The 13618-nt window shown below is 43.5% G+C and overlaps 1 protein-coding gene across 1 annotated transcript in view; it reads right to left on the bottom strand.

The window, feature by feature from the left end:
* SHROOM3 (shroom family member 3) overlaps positions 1 to 8303 on the bottom strand; it is a 55170-nt gene extending 46867 nt beyond the window's left edge. Inside the window, exon 1 of the mRNA XM_045532863.1 lies at positions 8176 to 8303. The gene's annotated coding sequence lies outside the window, so the exon portion shown is untranslated. The remainder of the gene's footprint in view (positions 1 to 8175) is intronic.
* Positions 8304 to 13618: the final 5315 nt, after the last annotated feature.

Below are 13618 nucleotides of genomic sequence, written 5' to 3'. Positions count from 1 at the left end.
GCTTCAGAGGCATTTTTGATACAAGCACCAAAAGCTCACATCACTGGGGTCTGAAGTTAGCCAAAAGACTTGGTAGTAGAGTGGGACTTTGGATGACCCTGAAGGATTGGTATGTTTTGGATAAATGGAGAAGGCGATAACCATTAACTTGGAAAATAAAAAATCTAAGAGCTAATTTTTTTGTGGAAGCTGTTCTTTGATGAGCTGAGACTTTGCATGGGCTCTTCTGGGTGCACTAACATGATAAAAACCATGCCAGTAACCAGCTGGACATGAGTCAAATGTGTAAGAATATAAAATATACTCAGACTACCAGCAGCACCACAAAATAAAAATTATCTTATTTCTTAAATCCACTTACTAATCCATCTACCTGTCAAATACTGTAATAGAAGACAAAGTCCATCATAACAAAGTTGTAGTCCAATCCCCCTATGCCCTCCATAAAAGGAAGAAAAAAAGAAACAAAATACAATACATCGATATATTCTGTAAATTAGGTCTTCTAAATGAACATTTCAAGGATTTGAATGGAGGGTCTTTATGATATATACTGAACACTGTGCTTAGCTGGGGATAAACCATAGTTTTTTCAAGGTTCTTTTTGTGTGTCACTGCTGTGTTTTCCCCATTTTTCCTCTATTTTTAAATTAGGAAATATTTCAAACATATATTTTCCCCATATTTACTTCTGGTGTTCCCCCTCCACACCCATTTCTCTTGCCCCTACAGCTAACCACTGTAGTTGATTTCTTATGTACCCTTTCCAGTGTTTTGTCATGCAAATACAAGCAAACATGAACATAAAATCTCATTTTGCCCCTTTCACAAAAGGAACTATATGTGTTTTACCCCTTGTTTTTTGTACTCAGCAATAAATACTGGAAATCATTCTATATTAGTGCTTACAGAGCTTCCTCATACCTGTTTTTCCTTTTAGCTGCCTAGTATTCCATTGTGTACATATTGTATCATATTTATCAGAACTTTTGGTAGAGACATTTTATGATTTTCAGTCTTTCACTATTACAAATAATGCTGCAGTGAATAACCATGTCCATATACTATTTTCTACGTATGTTGACATGTCTATAGAAATTCCTAGAAGTGGAATTGCTGGCTCAAAGAGTAAATATACTTGCAATTTTGATAATTATTGCTAAATTACTCCCTTCACATTTTAAAGAGGAAACAAACTCAATATGCATAATTAAATGTCACTGTACAAGTAATTTGGGAGGAGTTCCCAAATTGTTTCTGTGTATCTTCTTCAGTATAGAAGAATAGATATTTCATATTTGAACAATGCCTTTTTAGGCATTTCCTATTTACAGAAAAAGTATAGGCCCCAAATACTGATGATAAAAAATAACAGCAACTGAAAACTCAAGCTGCACTGAGCCGCACTCATAACACGGTTTCATTCCCAGAATCCAGGTGGAACTCTCTGGAATAAAACTCACTTTTTGTTGAGATGTTTTTTACATGCTCATCGGAGACAGAAAATCTCTCAAGAATTTTTTAAGAGTTTAAAAAAAAAAAAAAAAGCATCTTCCAAAATATAAAAAAAGTAGTCATGTCCTTTAACACACTGTTGGCAAAGACGTTATTTTTGAGAAATCCTTTGGCTCTTCACAGCATCCCTAATCCCTTGCTTCTACAACGATTTCTGGGACCTCAAGCCTCCCCCTCAGACTTTTTAGATTCACAAAAAAATCTAAAAAATATGCTTTTCCAAAGATTTTTATAGTTACCTCACTAATATCTCTGTCTTTACAAAGCGGTTCAGTAGGTAGAGAGGTATGTATTAGGTAAGATACCCTCACAGCAATACACAGTCCCTTTTGGAAAGGAAAGTTCTTTTTAATTGTCACATCCTGATAATATGCCCTGCGGACTTTTGGCTTTGACAACTGAGTCACAAGTAAGTGTGAAGTCTGCTAACATGCAGACATAAAATTCTACCACCAACAGATTGGCATAAAAGATAAAAACCCTTTTCTTGTACCTTACTTTACCTCATTCCTCCACACCTGTTCCAACATTCCTTTTACTACTTGTTTATCTCTTTCCCATCCTCCAATCCAAAACATATTTTGAAGATTAAGTTTTGTTCATTACTGCACAAAAATATTACTATAAACCAGAGAGACCAGCAATAAGGTGTCTTTCACTTAGTCACCAGGGATGATTAGATTGCAATGTTCTTTTTCTCAATATTCTCCTCTTTCTACCTTTCCCCTCAACTCTGATACATACAGAAGAATCAGAAAATTCAACTGTCCTTCCTACATGTCAACATTTGCATATAAATCATGGCAGAATTTTATGCATACACTATAAGACCTATGATCTGTAATTTTAATAGCATCCATCTTTGCCTTTCATTGACTTAGAAACTCAACTACAATAGAATAGCATAGCGTAAACAGAATAGCACAAACTCTAATTATCAACAAATAATTTCTGTTTCTCAACTCTCAACTTGGAACCCGGCATTTTATTTGTTGGAGGAAGGAGGGACTGGTTCCTACCAATTTTTTTTTTTTTAACTTTATCAACTAAATGCTTTTCAGTTATTTCTTTTTTTTTATTTTAAAATATTACAGGGGTGCAACCTACCAATTTATTTAGATAACAGATATGATTTTAGAATTTTCTTCACTGCTATTTCTCTGTGCCATAGAATATGTTGCTAGAACTCAGATAGGAAAAAATCACCTCCCTGCGGGTTTGTTGTTATCTTTCACATACAGATACGTGTAGACACCCGCAGACAGGCTCTCATGGATCTCAGAGAGGCTCAGATAGCTTCAGAGAACTAGAAATATTATGGGCGTCCCTGAATTATACTGCTTTGGGGGGGAGAAGATGGCTGGGGGTTTCCCAGAGGATTCTTGTTGGCAGAAAAATTAGGAGCAGCTCAGCCAGGCACAGCAAAAGGTGTATAGCTTCTTCCCCTCCCCCGGGGGCTGCAAGGTTGAGGGTGGGAGAAGCCGACCCTACTACTACAGCTGGAAACCATACTCCTCAATGTATAAACCCACAGAAGAGTTGAAAGTCTTTGAGAGTTGAAAGTCCAAATACCAACCAAAATATTTCCAAATCAAGCTAATTAATTTTTATACAATGCCAAAGAATAAATTAAACTTCATTTGTCAAAACAGATGAAGGGTCGTGTTTTCTGCATGTGTGTACGAGGCAGAAGCCTCACCTTTTGGCCATGCTTTCTTGCAAACACCAGTCCATTAAAACAAAAATAAACCACCTCCCAAACCTCTAACACTGAAGAAACTGAATTCTTTTTTGGAGTAAGTCTGATGCACTGTGCTGTCTTTTTCTCTTATCTATTTCACTGTCTGCCTCTTTATTTAAAGGAAGAGGCTACAAATAAGAAATCAATGATAACAAGAAAACAAAGACAAGGGTGGAAAGGATTAATTTCGGTTAAAACATTAAACAACGGTAAAAAGAAGAATCTGTTTTCAAATCACACTAGAAAAGAAATTGCTCATTAAAATAAAGTTTACAAATCTTACTGGAACCTGAATAAAAAGAATAGTGAAAGTTTTAAGGCAGAGCAGATGAAAATGTAGAAAACTTTAAGAACACTTGCTCCAGCTCCTCAATTTCTAACTACCAATATTTCCGCAATAAATCTTATAATAGGGAGGTGTTTAACCTGACACTTGGGGAAAATATAATAAAACTCAGAAGAATGCTCTCTTATTCACTTTCAGATGAAAGAATGCCAAATAAAACTTGAAAAACCAGCCCTATAATCTCTCTCTATATGAGTATACTAATATTTTATAATATAAGCAGTTCATATTTTCTGTTTTACCTTTTACATGGTATCATACTAAAATGTATGCCTATAATAACATTCAAGTCAGCTTGAGATGTTGAACATTACCATGACTGTTGCATCTACTATTAACACTTTTTCCATATCATGTCTTCTTTTAAGCATCCCTACAAGCATTGGTATTAAGCATAACTGTGAACAAAAATTTCAAATCAAGATTATATATGGATAAAAGCTAAATTCAAATTACTTTAAAGAAGGGAAAATATAATGACATATTTAAACCTTTAATTGTGATGGAGTTAAATACTGTACAATTGACAATTTCAAACAATACTTTTCATGTATGACTATAATCTCTAAGTTGAAAGAGAAGACTATACCTTTTCTTTAAAATTGAGACTATTCTCACAGGTTCTGTTTCTATTCCTTCATTTTTTTTTAACAGACTTTATTTTTTAGAGCAGTTTTAGGTTCACAGCAAACTTGAGCAGAAAGTACAGAGATTTCCCACATACCCCAGGCCCCCACACCTGTGTGCTGGACACAGCTGAGGAAAGAATCTCTGAGCTTGAGACATCTCAATAGAAACCTCTACCATCAAAAAGCAAAGAGAAAACAACTGAGAAAATTCCAGAACAAAATAACCAAGAACTGAGAGACAACTACAAAAGGTAGTAACATTCACATAATGAGAACACTACAATGAAAAGAAAAAGAGAAATACTTGAGACAATAATGACTGAGAATTTCCTCAAATTAACGTCAGACACAACCACACATCCAGGAAGCTCAAAGAACGCCAGGAAGGGTAAATGCCAGAAACATGACACCTAGGCATATCATTTTCAAACTACAGCAAGAACATCAAAGATAAAGAAAAAAAGCCTGAAAGTTGTTGGGGGACCAGTTGGGGGGCAGAGGAGGACCCTACCTAGAGGAGCAAAGATAAGAATTACATCCTCAGAGATCATGCAAGCGAGAAGAGAGTGGAGTAAAATATTTAAAAAAGTACTGAGAGGAGAAACAAAACCCTACTAACATAGATTCTGTGTCCTGTGAAATTATTCTTCAAAAGTGAAGGAGAAATAAAAACTTTCTCAAACAAACAAAAATTGAGGGAATTTGCTGCCAGTAGACTTGCCTCGCAAGAAGTGTTAGAAGTTCTTTGGAGAGAAGGAAGATGATACAGATCAGAAACTTAGATCCACATAAAGAAAGAAAGAGCCTCCGAGAAGGAATGAGTGCAGGTAAAATAAAATAAAAACTTCCTTTTCTTTATACAAATGTCAGCAAGGAGAATAGAGAAGAACTTTCCTAGTAAGAAACACAAATAGTTACTTTGAGATTCCCCAGGGAAATGGGAAAGCAAAACCATGAAGTACAGAACATAAAGCATTTGCTAACTGGAATAGGATAAAAAGCCACTCTAGATATGCACAGCATAAGAAATAAGGCGACTGTACTTATATATAGGAGACTGATTGCAAATTCCCAAACAGAAATACTAGTACACCGAATCATGTGAGATACTCAAATAATGAGAATTTTCATGACAATTTAGACAAACAGCCTGAAATTTAACATGTGGCTGCTATTTTTCTTTATAAACAGATACATCAAGACATCAAAAATGCACCGGTTAAAGGCTCATCAGATGAGAATCCTGCCAGGAAAGCTTCTGAATCTCATTCCAGCACATTACTGCGCTTACCTTGTGGCAAACAGAAACATCCTGGACAGCAACCCTCTGGCCAAGTGGACGTCATATTCCGGAGTGGGATAAAAAGCCATTTCACTCTGCTACTCCTTCTGCTCCCCCCAGGTGGTAAAGGCTTCCTGATAATTCCATGTGCCTCCAGTTAGACAGCCTGAACCGCCCTGAACTTGCCGAGCTCAGTGCCAGTGGGAGGGGCTCTCAGGGACAGTCACCTCTGTGAACTGCCCAATTGAAATTCAAGTCCTCCTCTGTAAGAGGGAAGAAGAGAAGGTGACCCTTAACTTTTCCTGAGAAGGACCAACATCTCGGGCACTGGCACACAGCTTAGGAATGCCAGAATTCCATTCTGTGGGCAGGAGGAGGAGGAGGGAAGCAAGGGAAATCATCTGATGACAAAATGCGTCAAACTGACATCAGGAAGTCTCCTTAAAGGATCTTCTCTGCTCAACACATGCTCTCCTCCAGGTGCAAAAATGCCACTGTCTGCAAAAGTGTGTGCTGACTGCTTTCAGCTTCCCGCAGTTTGGGAGGCACCTGAAGCAGCGGCTCTACAATGTCCCACGGCAGCGTCCTAAAGCAGCACACTGTCCCGAGAGCACCAAGTCAGCAGCACCAGGGCAGAACTCACCGCCAAGGGCAAGTGCCAGCGGAACTAACCTTGCTACGCACTTGAGAATGAATAGGGAGTCAAATCCTGAGCTTCTACTATCCTTTCAGCTTGATTTACTTTACAGAGCACATAATCCATCACACCATGTACGGGCGAATGCTTAATCATTAGATCAGTTTTTATAATGATGGTGGTGACCAGCGGAGAAGTAAGGAAAGAATAAGAAGTTTCTGGAAGAGAGGGCTGGCTTGGAATATCTTCCGTTTTAAGCTGAAACATTTTGTTTCCTTTACCAATTCATTGAACTACGCTAGCCCAAGGCTTGACAGGTTTTAAGGAGAAGTTTCTGCCGAAATAAGTGACAGCGTAAGAATTCCTACCGACAGGGCAGGGCGAGGTGGCTCACGCCTGTAATCCTAGCACTCTGGGAGGCCGAGGCGGGAGGATCGCTTGAGCTCAGGAGTTCGAGACCAGCCTGAGCAAGAGCCAGACCCCGTCTCTACTAAAGATAGAAAAATTCACCGGGCATCGTGGTGTGCACCTGTAGTCCCAGCTACTCGGGAGGCTGAGGCAGGAGGATCGCTTGAGCCCAGGAGTTTGAGGTTGCTGTGAGCTAGGCTGACGCCACGGCACTCTACCCAGGGCAACAGAGTGAGACTCTGTCTCAAAAAAAATAAATAAATAAAAACAAACTTCTTTTAAGTCAGTTTTTCAAATGCAATCTCATGTAAACAACAGATACAAGCATTGTTTTATTATATAAAATATAACAAATTCTTCCATGTATATTTGTAGATCCATAAACATGGATAATCCAGATACGCAAATTGGGGATTGCATTAATCTACATTTATGTTTACTTATTTAGAACGCAAGTTGATATGTCTATATGAAAGAACCCCCCCCAAACTGAAATTAGGAGAATTGGTCACAACAATAACCAGCATTTGTTATACTCATGACATGTACCCATGACATGCCAGGCACTGCCCTGAGTGCCTGGCATGTATCAGTTCTTTAAGTCCTTGCAAGATCTACCTAGCAGGCAGATCAGTTATTAAACTCATTTTACAGACTGGAAATAGGGAGAGCTTCTGTAATGGGCCTGCAATTCTGGTTCCACTGCAATCAAGGTTTGAATTCTAGGTAGTCTGACACCACAGACTCCATCTTACCCCCTGTCGTATGTGCCTTTCCTGCTGCCACACAGACTTCTGTGATAATGAGGAGAACAAGCAGGATAAGGATACCCACAACAGCACTACGCGGCCACCTGACATTCACTCCTTCCCTGTGAGTGGGCTGTGCCAAGTGCTCTGAGTACTCATCTCCTTGGATCCCCACAACCGTCCTATGAAGTAGGGTCTCTTATGCCGATGTTGAGGCAACAGAGTGCAGTGGCCGTGAGCTGACTCAGACTGCCTGACTCCGAATCCACCAACTCCTAGCTGGATGCTCTCCCACCAGGACAAGGCTCACGGGACTGGGGAGAGCATTCGACGAGCACATGTGGAGCCCGAGATGCCTCCTAGCACACGGGGAGCTCTCGGGTGCACCCACTCTCGCAATCTGACTCACACAGGTAAGCAGCTCAAAATCTTTGTTAGGCTAACACTGTAATCTTGGGACATTCCTCAGAGAGGTTTTAAATGAAGTTAAGAAATTAATTAATCTTGCTGTACAATTTAAACACGCTGATGGTTTCCAAAGTTTTACGTGGGTATAGCTCTTTGAATGTTTTCAGTTATAGCTCTGCAAACAATTATGAATGCACTTTTAAAATGATGTTTGAATGGAATGATTTAAGGGACCCCAGAATTACTTCCCAAGAACTTTAAGAGTTCTTCAGAATCTAACTGCCATTGAGATTGCCATCCTTCTACACGCTGAGCTTCTATCCGACCTCCCTGCCCCACCGCCCCTGACCTCTCTGACCAGCCGCCCCCTCACCATCCTCGCCCCAGTGCCATCCTCACCCCATTGCCCTCTTCGAGCAGCCGAGTCTCCGTTCTGAACTGCTCGGTACTGGCCTCTTACCTGTGCCTCAGCCGAAGCTTAACCCCTCCTGGCCACGCTGCTTTCCTGTGCTGGGGGCCAGAGCCGAGGTGCTCTGCGCGGACAGACTTAGAGGCACCAGTATCTGCATGACCCGGGTCTGCACACACATCTCTGTCAAAATAGGAAAAGCAGCAGCTGAGCATGATGGTGTTCACAGGCAATACCACAAATGAATCTAGCAAGAAGGCCTGAAAATGAACCCCGGAGCCCGAACAAAGCAGCACAGCTAGCTGCAGAGGCCTAAGCCTGCACCTGCCAAAGTTCTCTGCCCGGGGAAGGCAGATCCAGACAGACTGCGGAGGGTCTTCCTCCTGTCCTATCTATGTTTCTGTGAACCAATAAAGCATATTTCCCGACTTCAGAGAACCCAGATTTTCTAAGCAAGAGGGAAGAAAGACACATGAACTATTACAAAGATAAATCTCCTATAATTCAGCGTTGGTAAGGATGGAAAAATTGGACTCACTGAAGCGAACTGTCAAACAAAGTGGTTCCCTGAAACCAAGTCACTGTCCCCTCGCTTCTCCATTTCACTGTAAGGGGCGCTCTTCGAGGGTGACCACCTCGCTCTCTATTCAGTGGGTGGCGGCTCGGAAGCACATGCCAGCTTTCGAGCCTGAGCTAGTTCAGATTGTTTGGATTCCACTGCGTGGGGAGGCAAGGCTTCTGTGTGTCCCTTTCCATCCACGCTCCCACCCCCGGTCCCTCACACCATTCCCGTAACTCTTTCCCTCCGGACTCCCAGGGAGTCGGGGGGAAATGGTAAGCCCCACATGGCCAGGGGGTTCCGCCATGGGAACAGCCGCGTCTCTTCTCCTCAGGAAAAGGCTGGGACCCAAACGTCACATGCCCCGACTGCGCTCTTGATGCCTCCTCTGTGTCAGACTGTCCCTGCATCAGGCTTCGAAGTTTGTCATCAGTCCAGTTTCAATTTCTGTCTTCAAGGGTCTGTCCAGGCCTCTGGCCCTGGCTGGTGGCCTGACAGGCAGGAATCTGGAGGAGGCACCAATGAGGGCGGTCCCTGTCCCCACCGGCCTTGGCTGCGGGGGACGGATTACCCAACAGCTGTTAAGAATAAGCCGCGGCCATCTGGCCTTATATTCCCGGGAACACGGAACGGAAGTGAAAGAGCTTTCTTTCTTAAGTCCTGAGAGGCAAATGAAAAGATTGCTTTTTGGTCTCGGGCCTGGGGGACATGGCCAGGAGGCCAACAGGGAGTTTCCATTTCTAAGCTAAAGGCGGCATCTTTGCCTCAGTGATACCTCAGCACCACCACTTCCTTTTGTTCATTAGTTTCCTCACCAAATTTAGGATTCCTGGCTCTGATTATATATTCAGTATAATTCCAGACTTACAGTCTGAAGACTCGGCTGAGGTCACGCCACTTACGAACCTGATGCCCTGGGCAAGTGTGGGTCCCAGGCTCCCCACCCGCAGCAAATGAAAACGAGAGGCAGCGCACCCAACAGCCAGGGGCCTGGCCCTGGAGTCCGAGTCCTGGCTCTTCCACGGACCAGCCCTGTTTTCTAGCCTCTCTGTGCCTCAGTTCTCCCATCTATGAAATGGGTGCAAAGGCACATACAGTGACCGGAAAGTAGACTGGAAGGTATCTCACCATCCAGTACCTGAATGTAAATATTACGTGAGTGCAAACAGCACACTCCAAGACCACCCACTGGTGCAACACATTCTGACGGCATAAGCGGAGGGCTTTTCCTTTCCAGGCTTCCTCCAAAAACCAACCGAGACCAGGCCTGAGCTTCCTCAAAACCTGTGCAGCATTTAACAACTTCCTCATTTTTTGCCTCAACCAAAAATTCTGGCTCCGTCCTTTCTTGCACAACGGCTTAGGCTCCAGAGGCTGAGTTCTTTCCTTTCCTTTCCCACTGCCCCTTCCTGGGAGGCACCTAGAGACAGAGGCCTGGGACGCAGGCTGTCACGGTGCAGGGCTGGCAGGAAGAGCAGGCAAACTGGAAAGAGATGGAAGCATGGGGAACATGAGATCACCTTACTGTCTAAGGATTTTCAATGCATGATTCCTTTCAAGCCTAGAAGAGCAGAGACCAGCACTCCAGCACTGCCCCCCCAAGCCGTGTTGTTCTGCCACGTGTCACTGCCAGGGGACCAGCTGGGGTTAGCAACTGGGTATGAGAAATCGTGAAACCTACTTCGATTGCTGCTGATTGCAACCCCGAGGCTAAGTCATAGCACAGCCTCCCTGCTAACCACCTGCCCCCTGCATGGGGTGGCTAACGAGGCACCTGAGTGGGCTGGTGGGACACACCATGCGAACTAGAAATCGGGCTGGATAGAGCATCAGGAGAATCGCCACCACCCAGGGCACACCTTTTCTGCCTTAAACTGTCTGTGGAATAATCTGGACAACAAATAAACATTTTTAAATTCGTATGTTCTAATGAAAACCAATCCTATAGTGAATCTAGGTGGAAAAGAAGCCTGACATCCCAGAAACCCTCGCTCTGGAATTGTCACTTTGCCCTTCTCCCCCCCGCCGTATCTGTACATTGAACATTTTGTCTGTGCATTGAGCTCATGCTGTCTCCAAACGCACTTTCTCAACCTCAGGTTGCTACACGAACCGCTGCACGACAGATTGGAATCGACAAAGTCCGCAAGGGGCTTTGATCTCATCAGGGAATGGTGCCCCACCAGTGCCCCAGAGGCACCACACGCCTCGGGTAGATTGTTGCAATTCTTACAAAAGAACATGGGTGCTTTTCCGTATGTCAGGAGTTATTCTTGCAACCTCTCTATGAAGAGAGAACTAATGAACTGGCGCTTTTAGCGGCATTTTCCAGATGGACAAACTGAGATACAGATAGGTTGTGCATCTTGGCTCTAACCGTACATGGAATCATACTCACCTGGGACTGACAACCACTCGCTCTTCTTCCTTTCAGTTTAGCAGTTTCAAAAATTTTCAGTTTATGCCACAGATTCTGTAGGACTTAGAATTATTGGCCCAGATTTGGTAGACAATGGTGATGGTGGGGCCGTCAATTAAACTGCAGTATTGCCAAAGGAGCTCACTTGTACTTCAAAGATACTCAAAGGTACATTGTTTCACTTAAAGATACTCAAAGATACACTGTAGAAGCCTTGGAATCAATGAAACAGCTTCAAGTGAAAAATACTGGAATAAACCATATGAGTCTCCAGCCCCACTGGGCTCTTTGAGATCCCTAAAGGTACCATCCTCTCCTTGCTTATCCACACTCATCCTTCAGGTGTCACTTTGGACATCATTTCCTCTGGGTAGCCTTTCCCAACTGGGCCCTTTCCCAGTTGTGCAATCCGGAGTGCGGTGGCCCCCGTGTGCTAGCAGAGCAGCGTACTGGCTACAGATGTGCATATCACGGTACAAATCGCACAGAGATAAGCAGGCCCAGCTGGGTGCCTCGCACAGAAAGTTGCTCAATAAATACTTGTTGAATGAATAAAGCACAGGTGACCCTTGACCAACACGGGTTTGAACTGCGCAGATCCACTTACGCTCAGACTTTTTTTTTCAATAAAAGTTCCATTAAGTGTGCCAGCCTCTGCTGCCCCTACCCCTATCTCCTCACCTCTTCTGCCTCAGCCCTCCCAGGACAGCAAGACCAACCCCTCCCCTCCTTGACTACTACATGTGAAGATGATGAGGATCAAGACCTTTCTGATCCACTTATACTTAACGAATAGTAAATATATTTTCTCTTCTTTATGATTTTAATAACATTTTTTCCCTACCTTAATTTATTGTAGGAATACAGAATACACACAACACACAAAGTATGTGTTCACTGACTATATTATCAATAAGGTTTCCAGTCAACAGTAGGCTACTAAGTTTTAGGGGAGTCAAAAGTTACACGTGGATTTTCGATTATGTTGGGGGCCGGGACCCCTAACCCATGTTGTTCAAGGGTCAGCTATACTGCTCAATGTTCAACAGATCTGTAACCTTTCTTCTCTCCTAATTCCTTTTAACTCACAAGTTAACTTTAACTCACAAGTTGGCAGAACTGATGAGATATCTCTTGAGGCTGTTTTATGCTGTTGTTTTTTGCTGTTCTCCAATCTCAATATCACAATTAGGAGTGATAAACTAGGAATCAAAGCTGACCTGGTTTTGTCTATTACATTCAGCCATTTCATCCTTTTTTGCTGAGTTTCATCCAGTTGGGAACAGCTTTCTTGCTGGCCTCCCCCTGCCCCTTCTTTCCCCTCCAATCCAGAGTCTACCCAGCAGCCAGCACAACCAACGTAATGGATCACGTCACGCCCTAATTAAATCCCACAGCTGCCCTCTGCACTTTGGATAAAATCCAAGTTCCTCGCCTTGGCCTGTGAGGCCTCGAGTGACACAGCAGCTCCTGCCCATCCCTCAACCTCTCTCGCTCACTGTGCCCGAAACTCACCCCATCCTCAGGCTCCCCAAACCTGCCAAATGCTTGGCTTTCCCACATGCTCTTCCTTCCACCTGGAATATTCTTCTTCCCAGCTCATGACTTGGCCAAATACTCCTTAGTCTTTCTGGCCCCAGGTGCAGCATCACCCCCCTCAGAGACTGCCTCACCTAACGCTAATATTCTCTTTCTCAGCACCTGGTCTTTCCCTTCATTGCTCCGCCGCCACATGTATTTGTTCTGCACTGGGTCTGCTTCATCGTTGAGGTTTTAAGTGCAGCCGGGTCAGGTCCACATCTAGCTTTTCTTCAGCTTTGTCTTTGTAAACTGCTATCCACCCAGGGCCCAGCACAGCGAGTGGCTCGTGGTAAGAACACGATGCACCTTTGCTGGAGGAATCCCAGGAGCTTGCAGAGGGAGTATTAGTGTGATGCATCCAACACGGAGCTCTATGCCTTTGAACTCTAAAGGCATTAAACTGTTCACATTACATGTTTGGAGGGGGATGTGGGGTCTTCTTTTCTTCTAGTCACTTTCTAGGTAAGGCTCTGCATCCATTGCTTTGTGAAAATAGAATTCAGCCCTGACTTCTGGTCCACCTCCTCAGCTTTCTCCAGACAGACAGGACCAGCACTGGGAGACAGCCCAGCCTTCGACAAACCGCTGGCAGGCTCTGCACAGTCTTGCTGCCTTGTGTTTGGAAGCAATCGGAATGCTTTTTTTGATTAAGTAGACAGGGTACATTTATACAGGGCTAAGTCTGTCCTCAGAACCCTTTGGAGAAATTCCTTTGGATCTATGCTGGGGGTGTGTGTGTGTGTGTGTGAGAGAGAGAGAGTGTGTATATGTGTACTCGTTTTCATGACCATTTGCCTTACTAAAAGCCATGTTCTATAATGGGTGCGGTGCACACCAAATAGGAGATGGACACGCCTGAAGCTGACTCGGGTGGGGCAAGGGCCATATACGTAACCTAAACATTTGTACCCCCGTAATATGCTGAAATTAAAAAA

The sequence above is a fragment of the Lemur catta genome, chromosome 19 (assembly GCF_020740605.2).
Source record: "Lemur catta isolate mLemCat1 chromosome 19, mLemCat1.pri, whole genome shotgun sequence".
NCBI classification, from domain to species: Eukaryota; Metazoa; Chordata; class Mammalia; order Primates; family Lemuridae; genus Lemur; species Lemur catta.
This window is presented reverse-complemented; position numbering and strand designations above follow the sequence as displayed.